We start from the raw sequence: 17500 nt of genomic DNA, 5'->3' as shown, positions 1-17500 counted from the left end.
AATGAATCACCAAATATTGCCACAGGCAGACGGCGGACGCCATCCAGCCGGGTCGGAGGATCAGTTCCCCTGGAGGCCGAACCTGGCCCTGGTCTCCTATACACGGATACATGCACGCACATCGACACATGCTCATACATACTCACACACACAGGACCCCCGTCCCCCTCAGCAGTCCCTGTGTGCACGCAGAGAGCTGACCCCCCATCTCGGTTTCCCTTCTGAGTGTATTAAATATGTGCGTCGAGAGCAGCGGAGTGTTCAAGGGTCAAGCTGTTGTGCAGTAACTTCAGCGAGCGAAGATTAATTCATGCTTCAGCAAAACAGAAAACGCCATTTCATGCCATACATTCCACTTCAATACCATACATTCCACTTCAATGCCATACATTCCACTTCAATACCATACATTCCACTTCAATACCATACATTCCACTTCAATTCCATACATTCCACTTCAATGCCATACATTCCACTTCAATTCCATACATTCCACTTCAATGCCATACATTCCACTTCAATTCCATACATTCCACTTCAATGCCATACATTCCACTTCAATTCCATACATTCCACTTCAATACCATACATTCCACTTCAATGCCATACATTCCACTTCAATACCATACATTCCACTTCAATACCATACATTCCACTTCAATTCCATACATTCCACTTCAATGCCATACATTCCACTTCAATTCCATACATTCCACTTCAATGCCATACATTCCACTTCAATTCCATACATTCCACTTCAATACCATACATTCCACTTCAATTCCATACATTCCACTTCAATGCCATACATTCCACTTCAATTCCATACATTCCACTTCAATGCCATACATTCCACTTCAATTCCATACATTCCACTTCAATGCCATACATTCCACTTCAATTCCATACATTCCACTTCAATGCCATACATTCCACTTCAATTCCATACATTCCACTTCAATGCCATACATTCCACTTCAATGCCATACATTCCACTTCAATTCCATACATTCCACTTCAATTCCATACATTCCACTTCAATTCCATACATTCCACTTCAATGCCATACATTCCACTTCAATGCCATACATTCCACTTCAATTCCATACATTCCACTTCAATGCCATACATTCCACTCTGCATCCAGCTCGGAACGGAGATCAATAGTCTGTCAATAAACCTAATTCAAATGTATTTTCTAAATAATTTCACAATGAAACATGTTTTAAGCAGGAACAAAGAGCTGAGACTAAATTGAAACCGATGAAGCGAAGGCAACAAAGCTTGTCAGGTTTAAAGAAAAGGGTAATATCTGCCTGGACTCGAGTCCGGCAAGTGAAACACATCCTCCGTCACATGTCGTGCACCATGGAGTTCAGGTACTAAACAGCATGCAGACTAGGTACTTCTACATGTACTGCGTGTACTAACAATCTGGATCCTGCTATTGTGTTTGGACTCTTGCCTCTGAATTGCAGAAGTTGTGGAACAATCCTATGCGGAACGAATGTGCGGTTCAGCCTCTAGCTGGTGGCAGAAGCTGGGCGAAACATCCCTCTTTCTTTCGGACCAGCTCAGTTCTCTAGCAAAGCCACACTCGGCTCCAGTCAGCAATGCAGGAAGGAAACTCCACCTCTGCAGCAGGGCAGCTGGCCCAGCCAAGCCCTCAGGGTGGTGGTGGTGCTGGTGATGTCACAGAGGACATGTTCCCCTACCCCACCCACCCGCTGTGGTCCAAAACCTGTCGCTCAATTTCCTTCCAGCATTCCAGCTATACGTCCCACTCGTCCCCACCCACACACGTCAAACGCCGTCACGGCAGGAAAACATTAGCGTCCATCATGAGCACAGGGTCACTGCACGGCTCTCACGGCACAGCGGCCCTCTGAGCTTGTACAACACGTGAAACACAAAAGGGGGGTGGGGGGGGGGGACCCGAGACTTCTGAAACACAACCCAGTCAGAAATAATTAGCATATGCTGAGACTGATGTCATCATTACGGTTAACGCAGTTGAATTCAGACCAAAGTGGATGAAAACCTACATCTGGTATGGACGACAAGAAGGAGATCTGTAGAACCACAACAAGTACCCAAACCAGGGTGTCCGGATCTTTCCGTGTCAGTGTCCCATCTAGTCTTGCTTTGTCTCTGGGCTAGTTTGTCTTATTTTTTTGTCTTTACTCAAAGTGTATTACTGTGTATTTTCATTCATAGGCATTTGCCAATAAACTGAACTTGTATTGACGTCAAAAGACCTGGTAGGCTTTCTGACCTGCGACTGAATCAGGACACAGAACCACGAAAACAAAAACAACAAAAAACAAAATAATCCTGCCTGTGTTACGACTGCTGGCTGCCGGCCGGATCTCACAGCCGGAGCGAGGATGGGTGCAGTATCTGTAGGATGGGTGTAGTATCTGTAGGATGGGTGTAGTATCTGTAGGCGTGCGCTACACACCATCATCACACCATGCGCCCACTTCCTCTCCACACAAGCTGCTTTGCCGAGCCCGCCGTGTGCACGTAGGGACGGGTTCTTCCGTCCCCTCCGTGTCCCTTACTCAGCAGACAGGGTGGACGCCACCTGACACCGACAGAAGAGACGTGCACGCAGGCCCACGTTCAGATCACACCACAGATACAACCAGGGTTCCTCTCCAGAAATAACCCCCGGGGCTATTAATTAACACAAACACAGATACCGGGGTAATAACATTTCTACTCAGACGCGGGGTGGAAATGGTAGGTCTACACTGCCCTGCAAGAATATAAAAAGGGGAGTGTGTGCGTACCCAGCAGAACCACAGAGTTGTCAACGCAGTGAGAAGTTAATTAGCTTCTCTGCATGCCCCCTATGCCCTGCGAGGAACCGCAGAGCTGGACTTCAAAATCACGAGCCGCGGCTCTTCTTTAATTAGAAAAATGCAGATTGAACGCCGTGAAATTGTAACATCATGTCAGAAGTTCTGGCTGCAGCTGCGACGGGATCCTGTCTCCTACACCCTAAACCCACACCCCACGCCCCGACCCACGGCGGCTCGACACGACGTGCGGGGTGGGCTGGGCCTTGGGGTGGTGGGGGGTCACAGAACCTCGTAGGGGACAAGTCAGATGTGTTATGTGTAACATGTGCTTGGAGAGCGAGAGGCAAGTGTAGCATTTCAAACAGAACGCACTTTATTCAACCAGGAATCAGGAACACTTCATTTGTCTTCCACTTCATGTACCTGCACACGTGGTGTGAAACGAAATGCCGCTTCCCCCCGGCCCACAGCGGTGCAACACAAAGACAACAACACATCCCAAACTACAAGAACACACACACTCACACTAACACATACATCCGAAGTGAACGGAAAATCACTGTCCAGGAGAACGAAGGCCAGCCAGGATGACTGTCGGCACCGCCGGTCTGTGGGCTAGCAGTTAGCTTAGCCTGCCCCGCTCTCTCAGCCAATCTAGCGCCAGTCCCAGCCATCAAACGAAGACAAAACTTACATGCAGACGTGGACAAAGGCGCTGCATGGACGGTGCTGGGTGAGGCCGCCGCAAATGTGAATTTGCGCTGACAGACAGACAGACAGTGTGGAGCCAGCCAGGTAGCATCCTCAGCTAGCAAGCTGCCCCATCTACATCACATGGTATGAAACCATTTCTAACAACATGACATCACGCAGCAACAGGACATCACGCAGAAACATGACATCATGCAGCAACATGACATCACACAGCAACAGGACATCATGCAGCAACAGGACATCACGCAGCAACATGACATCACGCAGCAACATGACATCATGCAGCAACATGACATCACGCAGCAACATGACATCACACAGCAACAGGACATCATGCAGCAACAGGACATCACGCAGCAACATGACATCACGCAGCAACATGACATCATGCAGCAACATGACATCACGCAGCAACATGACATCATGCAGAAACATGACATCACACAGCAACATGACATCACGCAGCAACATGACATCACACAGCAACATGACATCATGCAGCAACATGACATCATGCAGCAACATGACATCACGCAGCAACATGACATCATGCAGAAACATGACATCACACAGCAACAGGACATCACGCAGCAACATGACATCACACAGCAACATGACATCATGCAGCAACATGACATCACGCAGCAACATGACATCACACAGCAACATGACATCACACAGCAACATGACATCATGCAGCAACATGACATCATGCAGCAACATGACATCACGCAGCAACATGACATCATGCAGAAACATGACATCACACAGCAACAGGACATCACGCAGCAACATGACATCACACAGCAACATGACATCATGCAGCAACATGACATCACGCAGCAACATGACATCATGCAGAAACATGACATCACGCAGCAACATGACATCATGCAGAAACATGACATCACACAGCAACATGACATCATGCAGCAACATGACATCATGCAGAAACATGACATCACACAGCAACATGACATCACGCAGCAACATGACATCACACAGCAACATGACATCACGCAGCAAAATGACATCACGCGGCAACAGATATTCAAATCCCTGTGTAAATCACAGTCAACACCATACATGTATAATGGTCATACAGTACATGCCTAGATCTCATCTTTGTGTGTGTGTGTGTGAGTGTGTTTGTGTGGGGGGGGGGTAGGGGTTGGGGATGCATGGCTTGCTGATCATTACAACTATATTGTTAAGAGTATTAAACTGCATGGGAAGGGAACTACTCAGCTGGAATATGGTCTGAATAGCCACGTCCAAGCTTAAGGCTTGGTTTGAACTTCGGAGCGGCTGGGAGCACCGTCTGGCGTCCGGTCCAGAGCTGTAATGCTTCTCATGTGCTTTCACACTGCTCTGTCTTGGAGCTGGTGCATTGAGGTAATTTACATGGTCTTGGGATTAGCAGCATTTCCTCCACAGTCAGAGAACTCACACGGGCTCAGAGAAGGTGTCTGTGGTCTATTTGGGCTAATCACTTCCATCCAAACTGACTGATTCAGGGATAGCGTGTGAAAATACACTGGATTGGTAGCTGGCACTAGATCGATACCGGCAAGTGTGAACTACGCCTTCTGAAAGGTTACGTCTTCCGGTTTGGTTTTGACCTTTGGGTCAAATTCCATTGATAAAAAAATGATCAATGCATGTGGTGGGCCTTCAACAAACGAGAGGGCAAGAGAAAAGGTCAGGCTTCTCTTGCACAAGCTCAGCACACAAAAGCCGGCCGACGCGGGGCACTCCTTTGATTAAGAAAGAATTTGATTGAAGGCATCTGTTTGTCACTTCCTGTTTCCCCAAACGCTCTGGGTTTAAATTCTGCCGAGCCCCCGGGACTGTCAGTAATCAGCCATCACCCCACACAAATATCCACAATCAGAGGTTAACATTAAACAGATGGATGTGCAGGAGCAGTCTGGCATCTCGCTGCTTCCCCTCCCATGTCTGAGCGGCTCTCACAGAAGTAAGTCATGAGCAAAACGCAAAATAATGTCCTTTTAAATCTGCGTGCACGCTAGCTAAGTGGGGGGGGGGAAGAGAGATAATGTGTAGGACTAGTAGGAGAAAGAGAAACTCAAAACAAAACGAGGAGAGGGAGATCGAGACTAAGAGGGGGAGGGGAAGGCATCAACTTCCTGTGGAAACACCCATTTTTCCCATGAGCTCATGCAAAGCAGAAAGGTGTATTTTTCAATACCCCCCCCACACACACACACACACACACACACACACAGAGAAAGAGAATACACATTCGGTCCAGCGCCTTAATGGGGACCATTAAGCTGAAGTGAGCCTGCAGACATTTAGTATAATTCGGCCAAAGCTTGTGATCGGCAGGGGCCATCTCAAAACGGGTCCCTCTGCTACTGTGCAATTGATTTATCCCACCGCATGCACAACGGCTGCAGCCACAACGCGTCCGTTGCATTTTTACAATTCCCGAATGCGGCTTGGATATACAACCTTTCCTGGGTTCGATGCCAAATGAAGTTGGCGATGCAAAGCTCTGCTGCAGCCTCTCGTCCTCCTACTGCCTTACAGAGCGATAGCCCAGCCCCTCAGTCAGCCAGTCAACCACCTCCCATCAGCCTCTGCTCCATGAGAGAAGCCCCTTGCTCCCAACATTTACATGTATTCATTACCCGCATCTCACCTGTCAGGAGATTCAGATTCTGTAGTCACCAACGTATTAAACTTCTCTCATTTGGGGCCCAGAAAGCATCCGGATGTGGGCCACTTCAGGCAACGATGCGGCTCTGATGGCCTTCTCCTGGCCCTGACAAAATGGGTGTGAGCCTGAAGTGGCCCACATGTATAACAGCAAATATGGCCCAAATATGCCAAATCACATGTTCTGCTCTGCATTTAGCCCAGCTAGGAGCAGTGGGCAGCTGCCGTGCCGCACCCCGGGACCAACTCCAGGTCATCTTGCCCCATGCCTCGGTCAGGGGCACAGACAGGAATACTAACCCTAACATGCATGTCTTTTGGACGGTGGGGGAAACCTGAGCACCCAGAGAAAACCCACGCAGACACAGGGAGAACATTCAAACTCCACACATAAAGGACCTGGGATGACCCCCCCCCCCCCAAGGTTGGACAACTCCGGGGTTCAAACCTAGGACCTTCTTGCTGTGAGCGCTAACCACTGCGCCACCATGCCGCCAAATATGTGGCACGTGGCATTACTATGGCTTGGTTCTGGCCCAGATCTGGCAAACAGGAGTGGACCGCCCAAGTGCCACCATTCTACACGGTATGTGGGCCGGAGGAAAGTGTGTGGTGTGGGACGGGTCCGGGCCACAGCAATTTTGCTATCTGGGGGAGACCCTGAAAGTTTTTAATTTTGTATAGCCTGTTTCATAGGAAATGAAACAGCAAATGAAACTGTTTGAATTTTTATTTTATGATACAAACAGGCTGTGTGTGTTGACTCAACTGACCCCCCCCCATAGCCGTACAGTTATTGGTAGGACTCCTGTAGAGTATAAAGCAGAAGATGAATGGACTGCCAGGCCGGCCCACTGCTGGCTTCTTCTACCCCCCTGCTTCCCTCCATCCTCTTTGGCATTAGGACTTCAATCACCCAACTAAATATCAGCGCGTGCTGCACTGTGACCTCGTTAGAACCCACTCAAAGCTTACAATCAAAGAGATGCCATTTAAAGCCTACAGCCTATCCCCCGGATCAGCAGACTCAAAGCGCTTTGCCAAAGTAACCCGGTCACTCTTCAGTGGTCCAACCCCAAACTGTTCCTTTATCTCCGCTACAGACGGACATTTAATGCTCTCAGAATTACAGACCTGTAGAAATACTGTGCTGTGGAAGTCCACAGACTGACCACAGCACACGGGCCCAGAGCTCAGTGAACAGTTCTTATTGTTCCAGTACATCACGTGACGTCACTAATGTCCACTAAGTCCAGCCGTTGAGCAGTTATTGATGTACCATTCTCTACGGCCCTGCCTAGCTCCACTGTGAGGGGCAGAAATGAAAGACCTATTATAAAGAGTCTTTCTCTCTGGCCATGTTGAGACCACTGACTACATTCGGCTCTTGGGGAGTCTTCAATGGCTGCTTTTGTGGAGGTGCGAGAAGTTTGGCACCATGTGACACCATTCTAAACCATACAGCTCCTCATGAGGCTCAACAGGGACTAAATGTGGGAACTATAATCAAGGGCTGACTTGAAACACTGAAATGTGGGGGTGGTTGTTCTAGCTCTGGGTAAGGAAGCGAGGGCGATCATATGATGTGTACACTCGGAAACGCCGCAATTACCTTCAGTAACTCAATCTCTAGCCAAAAGCGAGAACTTCTAAAGTTACCCAGTCTTGCCAAGTCTTGGCTCTCAGTGATATTTTGACTTCCTAAGGACTAATAGTGAGCCGCCTACTAAAAAAGAAAAAGCCCCATTATATATTTCGCTACCAATTATGAGATATTTTCCCCCTCTTCTATTCATCTTTTTAAATGAGGTATTGGCATTATTGCTGTAATGTGGGACAGACACTAGGTTCTGCATTCCCTCCCTGGGCACAGAAGAGGAAAACGCTGGCATAAAAAGGTGAGCGAGGTGTACTCTGCCGTCTTCAGACTGCACCTCAGTGAGGGGTAGTATATACTAATGCTCAAAGAATGTGATTCTAGATGAAGTACATGCCCAGCCAATTAACGGCTTTAGCCGAGTGGCACTGATAATAGAGAACTGTGATGAGATGACCCATCCTTTACAGAATATCGGTTTGGCGTCCGGGTGGTGTGGCGGTCTATTCTGTTGCCTAACCAACACGGGGATCGCCGGTTCGAATCCCCGTGTTACCTCCGGCTTGGTCGGGCGTCCCTACAGACACAACTGGCCGAGTATGCGGGTGGGAAGCCGGATGTGGGTATGTGTCCTGGTTGCTGCACTAGCGCCTCCTCTGGTCGGGGGGGGGACTGGGGGGAATAGTGTGATCCTCCCACGTGCTACGCCCCCCTGGTGAAACTCCTCACTGTCAGGTGAAAAGAAGCGGCTGGAGACTCCACATGTATGGGAGGAGGCATGTGGTAGTCTGCAGCCCTCCCCGGATCGGCAGAGGGGGTGGAGCAGAGACCGGGACGGCTCGGAAGAGTGGGGTGATTGGCCAAGTTCAATTTGGGAGAAAAGGGGGGGGGGTCCAAACCCCCCACCCACCCAAAAAAACCCAAAACATTAGAGCTAGGATGATAGGGAATGACTATGGCTTTAATAAAAGCTGAATGCTGAACAGATGAATAAGAGGTCCTACCACAAAAGAGCCCCTCCTTTCTTCTGCCGGTGGGGTTCCTCTTCACTTATCAATCATATTTTCAGTAGCATGCAGAGGTCACTACAGCCAAATATTCAAAATATGCGACACATGTTCTGTTCTACACACCTGAAATAGCTGATTTTTTTTTGTGCCTCCTCAATCTCACATGCAAGGACTCCAGTTCCAGTGCTACAACTTCACCCCACCTGCAGGTGATCTAACTACACCCCCATCTCGTCCTCTGTCCTATCTGGAACCACAACGGCTGAGTATTTCATTCCCTGTGTGTTGTGCTGCAGATGGACGTGCCGAGTGCGGGACGGACGGTATGTCAGGCGGGGACGGGGGGGCCTGCCGTCGGCAGTGTCAGATCCACGGCACCCACACCGTGTTAAGGCCAGCAGTCACACAACACAGGCACATTACCTCAGCTGGCACCTCCTCGTCAATAAGGCCAAATGGACGTCACTTCCCTGTTCTCCCTCAGGTCCTCTGCTTGCCTGCCCGCCTGCCTGATAGGCCATCATCAAGCCATTCTGCGGCATCACACTACACGGAGTGTCGTGGCAAAAAGCCACGTGGTTCACTGTGCTACACAATCCTCTTGAGAAAACAGAGGAAACAGACCGTGACTTGAGCTGAACAGCCAGCTAGGTATTCTCAGCTTTCCGTAAGTGACTGCGAAGGCCCAAAACAACTACAGCACCGTGGCTGGCTTCACGGGCATGCATGCTGGCTAAGCTCCACAACACTTTAAAGTGACTTCTGGAGAGGTGGACTCTGAGAGGAGGATCAACACAATGTCTTGGTTCGGCATACCCAACACACTTATTAGGCAACTGTTCACTTTTGGGGGCGCTGGCCTGCACCACTAAACTGGGCTTGTCGAAGGCAGCTGGTGCCGAGTATATGGGACCACATACACAACTGTGTCTTTTAGGTCGGCATGGCAGGGGGGAGAACAGCTGTGTCGCTTGCGCCGATACACCCAAACACTCTTATGTATACACTGGGTACTTAATGAATGGCTGCCGACCAGTCTCCTCGCTGTGGCCCTAATATCCCGAGGGGGAGACAGACCCAGGACCCCATTTGTTAAGTACACAAGGAAAGCCACACTTGCCTGTTGTTGTCATTACATATGGACACCCATTCATGTGGCGCCGTCACCTGTTGAATAGTTGGTTCACTCCATACCCAGCCTCCCCTTGATGGACAGCAGGGGATCCACTGCCAGGCAGTCTGGTGCTGTGGACGCTGTCTGCATAAACACAGCCAACTGTCCACCAGCTGCCCGCCAGGCATCAGGGACATGCACACACATATAAATAGGACCATTCATGGGGTTTTACCATAGACCTCTGAAAAGGGGGTCGAGGTTGCACCAAAAGGGGCTCCACTATGGGCCGCAGCATAGAGCGTTACTATCTACTAGTATCAGTATATAGTACTGATATTTGCAGTCTGCTGTAGATGTTTAAAAAAAAGGAATAATGGCACAGTTTTGTCCTTAGAGCAAATGAATTGTGAAATAAGTAGCAAGCTGATTAAAGACAGACTCATCGCATGCAAGGGTCTAAACATACACACATGGAAGGAGAAATGGGGGCAGACGGTGGGACTGAGTTAGCGAAATGCCAGCATGTCAGTTCCCATGGCCGGTGTTGTTACACGAGGCTTAGACGGGAGACCTGATACTGTGGCCAGTTATTCTAAAACAGGCAGACGGGTGAACAGAGACGGATTACCAGAGACAACAATGTGGGGACCCGCTGCTCTCACTGCCCGTCCGTCCGTCTGCTGATTTGTGAAGTAACGACAGACAACGAGGATTAAGGGAATATAGAGGAGAACTGTGTTTTGGCTTTACGCAGTTTTTTCCCATTCGAGTGTACCAACATCTACCCTTAAACAAGCCACGTAATTGTGCCTTAGAGCAGTGGCTCTACCTCATAACCTGGGGTCACGAGGTGATTTCCAGGGGTCACCAGATGGTTGTGGACAAAACAAGCGTTAAACCGTCCAGACCCACAATGCGCCTGATGTGAAAAATAGGTGTACTGTCTCTTTAATTGCCGCGCAGTCAGCGTAAAAGGCTGTGCGCTCTGCGTCGTCGGCGTGCTTCAAGACTATTCTGAGAGACCAGCGTTAGAGACAAGACAGTACATACAAATGATGGCTATTCATGCTACTGCAACCGGTTATTTTCTTGCCCGGTGCGGGATTCGATACGGCGTGTACTGCACCACAAGGCGACGTCACTAACCGCTCGGCTAAAGGGTCAGACCCGTTAGCTAGGGGGCTAACGTGTCTTATTAGTAGTTTACAGTCGTCACCCTCCCCGGAAGCGCGCTTGTTCTTCCCGCGCTCCGAAGAGACTTCTGAGGATCTGCACACTTCCGGTTCCCACCGCTGCCACCAATGTAACCGGTTGTTTTCTTGCCCGGTGCGGGATTCGATACGGGGTGTAATGCACCACAAAGCGACATCACTAACCGCTCGGCTAACGCATCAGATCCATTAGCTAGGGGCTAACGGGTCTTATTAGTAGCTTACATTAGCATCCGCTTCTTAAGCCTCCTACAGACCGTGCGACGTGGCCGTCTCAGACGGCTAAACGTGGCGACGTCTTTGGTCGTGGCTCCAAAACGGTGGTCCTACGTCGCACCGTGAGACAGGTTCAAAGACGACCGTTATTTCTGTCTAGCGACCGAAGACAACTTGGGACAAAAGTCTGACGGTGTCAGAAGTGTGGGACGACCGTCTCACAGCTACGACCTACAACGTCTACGAACCAGCCAATAGAAATGCAGCAGGAAATGACGCGCTGATCAACGCCGCGCACGACCCTTGCTGGCGCTAAGCACAAACAGGCTGTTAGCGTCGGTGACCCGAATGCCGCGGACTCGGCAAAACGAGCTAGACCTCTATGGGACTCCGGCGAGGAGGAATTCCTGACACATGAATTCGGCGACTATTGAAAGAGCCGGATTCCTGCTTGGCGTCCTGTTGCTCCACAAGCGGCGCAGACTGATGACGCGCGCTGATGCGGCACGCACGCTGATGACGTTATTACGGCCTTGCGTCGTAGCCTGCGATTCAGTAGTGTTGTCATCGTACAGTGTACATACGTCACACTTGATGTCGTACCCACGTTTATTAGATCCGTATCGCGCAGCGTGGCTTGCGGTAAACGTATAGGACACAGGACCCTGGGATCCAGCAGTCTTGGTGACTGGTGCGTGGAGGAAGGGCGGTTGAGAAAATCTGAGGACAACAGCGGAGTAATAACAGGTGCGGTCCAGAATGACAAGGTCCATGTATATAGTGAATTTATCAAAGACTACCATGTGGCAGGACGCCCTACTAAAGTGGGTGGCCACACACTTTGCGATGCAAATTGGTGATCGGAGTATGTGTTGTTAATTGCTTTTATCGCTGTAGTGTTTTTAATCTTTATGTATTTTAATAAACGGTCTGTTGAGTCCTCAGCCGCCACCACCGTTCATGGCTCTGTGCCTGGAGAGCCGCAGCTTTGCCACATACAGTATTGATGTATCGTAGCGAATTCGGGGGACAACGCAACCACAGGAACTGCCGCGACCGGGAAGCGAACCCGTATCGCACGCACCGCAGGAGACATCGCTAACCGCTGGACTAAAGGGTCTTCTTATCTATCCACGTTACACTATAGAAGTTGACCTGAGCGGGCAAATGTGGTCATGTTGACATTCGCCGCTTAACACTCAGTTACAAACATCCACATCTGAAGCACCGCCACAAGTAAAATTAGGGGTTTGGTGCCTTGCTTAAGGGTAAGGCAATGGCAGTTGCTCGAGGGAGAGAGGGTTTTCCATTCACTTTCCTAGCAAACAGGTCTGCAGTCGCGTGGTCATTAACCTGCTAAATTAAACTCTAGGCCACACACACCCCAAATAAAGATAGGTGGGGTGCTTCTGGTGATGCCCAGCTCTGTCAACCAGGAAATGATTAAAGGTCCAGTGAAACGGAATATAGAGCACCACAAACTTGTGCAATGTGTCGTATTCCATACGGCCAAAAGCATGTGGACACACCTTGTAATGAGTTGATGCGGTTATTTCCGCCACATCCATTGGGGTAGAGGCGTAACATCAAGCACACTGTCATACAGTCTCTACAGACAGACATCGGCAGTGGAATGGGTCATACCGAAGAGCTCAGTAATTCAGTAACATCGCTCTGTCACAGGACGCCACCTTTACAACAAGTCAGTCCCTGCTAGATCTGCCCTGGTCAGTTGTAGGTCTGTTATCGTGAAGTGGGAACATCTCGGAGCAACAACAGCTCCGCCGTGGAGTGGTAGAACACAAAAGACAACAGAACGGGACCGCTGAGTGCTGAAGGGGAGCGCGTCAATATCGTCTGTCCTCAGCTCAACACTGCTGACCACCAAACTGCCTGTGGGAGCAACGTCAACATAAGAGCTGTTCAGCTCAAGAACTGTTCATCGGGAGCTTCATGAAATGGGTTTCCATTGCCGAACAGCCACACAGAAGCTTAAGATCACCACGCGCAATGCCAACCGTTGTCTGGAGTGGTGTACAGCACACCACCATTGGCCTCTGGAGTGATGAATCATGCTTCGTTATCTGGCAGTCTGATGGAGCAATCTGGGTTTGGTGGATGCCAGGAGAACACTACCTGTCTGAATGTATAGTGCCAACTGTAAGGTTTGGTGGCGGAGGAATAATGGTCTGGGGCTGTTTTCCATTCTTTGGGTCTTTGGGTCCCTTAGTTCCAGTGAAGGGAAATCTTAATGCTACAGCATACAATTACGTCCTACACAATTGTGTGCTTCCAACTTTGTGGCAACAGTTTGGGGAAGGCCCTTTCCTGTTTCAGCATGACAATGCCCCATGTACAAAGTGAGGTCCATAAAGACATGGTTTGCTGAGTTTGGTGTGGAAGAACATGGCCGGCCTGCACAGAGCCCTGACCTCAACCTCATCCAACACCTTGTGGATGAGTAGGGACACCGACTGCAACCCTTCTCAACCAATGTCGGTGCCCGACCTCACTGATGCTCTTGTGGCTGAATGGGAGCGAATCCCTGCAGGCATGATCCAAAATCTAGTGGAAATCCTTCCCACAAGAGTGGAGGCTGTTATAGAAGCAAAGAGGGACCAACTCCATATTAAAGCCCATGGTTTTCTGAATATGTTCAACAAGCACATATGGGTGTGATGTTTGGATGTCCACCTACTTTTGGCCATGTAGTGCATGTCACAGGACGGTCCAGTGGGATTTTGTGAGGGGAGGGAATTTGATTTGACTGAGAACCAATCACGGCTAGATATCTTTAGAAGAATATGGACATGGATGTGCTATCAGCTAGCTTCAATTTGTTAAACGGAAGCTCGCTCGCTTGTTTTCCGTGGATCCTACAAGATAGTGTTGAATAGATTTAAATTAAAGTGTTCAAGAATAAAAACAAATAAAACATTTTTTTCCTTTCACTGGACCTTTAAGAGGAACCACTTGGGGAAAATAATGCAGTCACGCGGGCTGGCTCACAGTCTGTCCATACAGCGTTTCTGAGAACACCGAGAAAAGGAACATGTGTGTGGTTGCAAGGTGACTTGATGGGCTTGGGCCGAGCTTGTCTAGGTCCTCGAGCATGAGCCCTCTTTAATCTAACCCATCTCAGCCCATGTTTGGTATGTAAACAGCACAAATGCACTACAACACAAACGTGGCTTCAAAGGTGAAACCTGAGACAGGGTGGAGACACGAAGGCAGAAACCAACCAGCGAAGCTACAGCCTTGTCATGCATGTGACAAAGGAGGAGGAGGAGGAGGAGGAGGAACATGTGTTACCTCACCACGCTGACCAAGTGCAGCTGTGTTTACAGATAAAGCAGCTTCCATTTCACTGTGAAGCTCTATAGACATGTATGCATCAAAATACATAACATGTTATTTCTTTTATTTTAAATAACATGTTATTTATTTTATATATACATTTCTATATAACTTCACAGTAAAAGGAAAACTGCTTTATTTTTACATTTTTAAAAAACATTTTTAATAAATTCGAAATGTTTAAATTATTGAATTTTTTTTTATTACGAGTTTTTTATATATATATATATATATATATATAAAACAGAATTTTAAAAAAATAATTCTATAGGATTTCATGGTGTGGTAATGAGCACCTTTCATGGGCGTACATGTGTTATATATTATCCTATTACGTTTCAATCTTGACATTTCCCTTGTTTACGTTTCATATATTATAGTGTAGTTCTTATTAGATGTCTTTGTATGCCTGATGTGAAGCACTCTGAACCGCCTGTGTGCATGAAGTGTGCTACACAAATGGACTTGATCACTGATAACCACAGGTTGGTCATTTATACCTCCTCCACATATGTGATGTGTAGTGCTAAGTCTTGCTTGTCAATACAATGAAGTGTTGTGAAGTTATCAATAGCTGATGTCGTCCGAGCAAACATGTGGACAACATGACACACCACACAAATCTAACACGACAACACCGGGACGAGTGCTTCACTTCACACCAAGCAGGGCAGTTTGAGCTCTCCTGCTCATGTGATCTGGTGCTTCTGAGGGCCGGACTCATCTGGGTGGACTCGGACAGCTGACCTGCACATTGTCAAGGTTATTATCTTGCTTATAAGTTCTGCGAATTACCATTTATTTCTCCATGCACTTGAGGCATTTTTGCACAAAAAAAATGGATATTTTGCTCTCCCAGTTTTTTAACAAACCAGCACTACCAAACACAAGCAAACACACAACAGAGAGGTCACTATACAATGCTGACAAGAACACAAATACATTCCAGCGTCCTGCATCACCGCGGTTACAGTCCACCATGCCTTGTAAAACAATACGTGTCAATGAAGGACTGGTGTAGATGAAAAACTTCCTGCAAAAAACTCATCGGGCATCTTTATCTCACAGCACTGTGGTCTAACGACCGACACGGTAAATGAACCGTGACAAGTCACATCACAAGTCGCCCTGTGGGCTGAACCCTGTCATGAAGACCGAGAACAGCACAGACAGGACAGACCTGGTGGACTTGTGCACCGAGCTGGTGTCACCACTTCATGACCGGCAGTCGGAGACCTTGGCCTGTCGGGTCAGTGGTGCTAAGCAGTACTTAATGCTTCAGAACATCCCCCCGCAAAGAAAGGAACTCAAAACAACGGCATTTGGTGTTTGATAGCCTTAACAAACGAACTCGGCGGTGGTTTTAGAAAACAGTGGCATTACCGTTGACACAACTTCCCAGTTTTCTAAGTCAAGGTCAGGATGCAAAGAGAAGTTGGTGCAGTTTGTGAGTTCATATTTCGATGCATTGTTCTGTGCATAGAACTAACACTGGATGATTGTTCACTGTTCATGCCAAGTTCAATACCCTGACACAGGCCACGGCCCAGATCCTGTTGGTTTTCTGCAAGAAATCAGCACCGCAAGAGTAGCCGGACTCTTTTCACTTCTCAGTCTTGTGCCAGTTTCATGCACCTTCAACCTTGCCAGAGCACCAGTCCATCACAACCTTACACAGTACTTAACCAGGCTACTAGGTAGGAGCTTAGCTTGGGTAGCGTAGCACAGTAGCTATGTGCTACGCTACCCATGCTAAGCCACCACCTAGTAGCTAGCGTAGCACGGTAGCTATGTGCTACACTACCCATGCTAAGCCACCACCTAGTAGCTAGCGTAGCACGGTAGCTATGTGCTACGCTACCCATGCTAAGCCACCACCTAGTAGCTAGCGTAGCACGGTAGCTATGTGCTACGCTACCCATGCTAAGCCACCACCTTGTAGCTAGCGTAGCACGGTAGCTATGTGCTACGCTACCCATGCTAAGCCACCACCTAGTAGCTAGTGTAGCACGGTAGCTATGTGCTACGCTAAGCCATGTTTGTGAGTTTGCTACCGTCGACAGGTTGAGAAGCATCTAGAAGTGCTGGGCCGGTCTGGCAGGTTAGTAACAGCTGCAGCTAATTACATAGTGGGTGCATTAGATTTAGGTGAGCAAGCACTGACAAAAACAATGTCTGTTGTCGGTGTTTGCTCATTGCTAATATTGATAATGAAAAACATCAGTTCTCATTTCAACATCAAGACGTTTTTATTTTTTCGATAATCATCAATATCAGGTTATCGCCCAACTCCCCATGGAACCAACACTTCCAGCTGTGGTGTCAAAGTGACAGAACACGAGAAGACGGATAAGGTTATGTCCCGTTTCCACGGAAACGGTTCATGTTCTAATATAAAACGTGGGCCTAATAAAAACAACTGTGGTAAAAACAAGACGACACAAAACAAAACAAGATCTAAACTGTGGAGGTGCAGGCTGCTGCACAGATGTAGCACGATGCTGCAGAGGACTTGTGGAGAACCAGGGACTCGTCCTGGAGTTGGCCTCCAGTCATGCTCAGTGACATCACTGCTGGGTCTTTGGTTTACACATGAACGAGCCTTTCCTTCTTGCAGCCCGTCATACCGCTAGTTACATAACAGCACAACGGCGCGTTCGGGCTCGTGCTGGCAACCCTCCCTGGATCACTTCTAGGGGACAGATAGACAGACGGTGATAGGAGGTGGAGCGGAGACATTATCCGACACCGTCTTTCTAACACACGTCTGTATCACACCATCATCC

The 17500-nt window shown here is 48.5% G+C and overlaps 1 protein-coding gene across 2 annotated transcripts in view; it reads right to left on the bottom strand.

Annotated features, from left to right (window-relative positions):
• Window positions 1-17500, bottom strand: part of rras2 (RAS related 2) — a 73020-nt gene that overhangs the window by 20242 nt on the left and 35278 nt on the right. The window contains exon 1 of one of the 2 annotated variants that reach the window (XM_056278119.1): window positions 1466-1481. The exons of the other annotated variant lie outside the window; for it this stretch is intronic. The gene's annotated coding sequence lies outside the window, so the exon portion shown is untranslated. Of the gene's footprint in view, window positions 1-1465; window positions 1482-17500 lie in introns of those variants that run through there. 2 annotated transcript variants of the gene reach the window in all.

Source organism: Lampris incognitus, chromosome 4, assembly GCF_029633865.1.
Source record: "Lampris incognitus isolate fLamInc1 chromosome 4, fLamInc1.hap2, whole genome shotgun sequence".
NCBI classification, from domain to species: Eukaryota; Metazoa; Chordata; class Actinopteri; order Lampriformes; family Lampridae; genus Lampris; species Lampris incognitus.
This window is presented reverse-complemented; position numbering and strand designations above follow the sequence as displayed.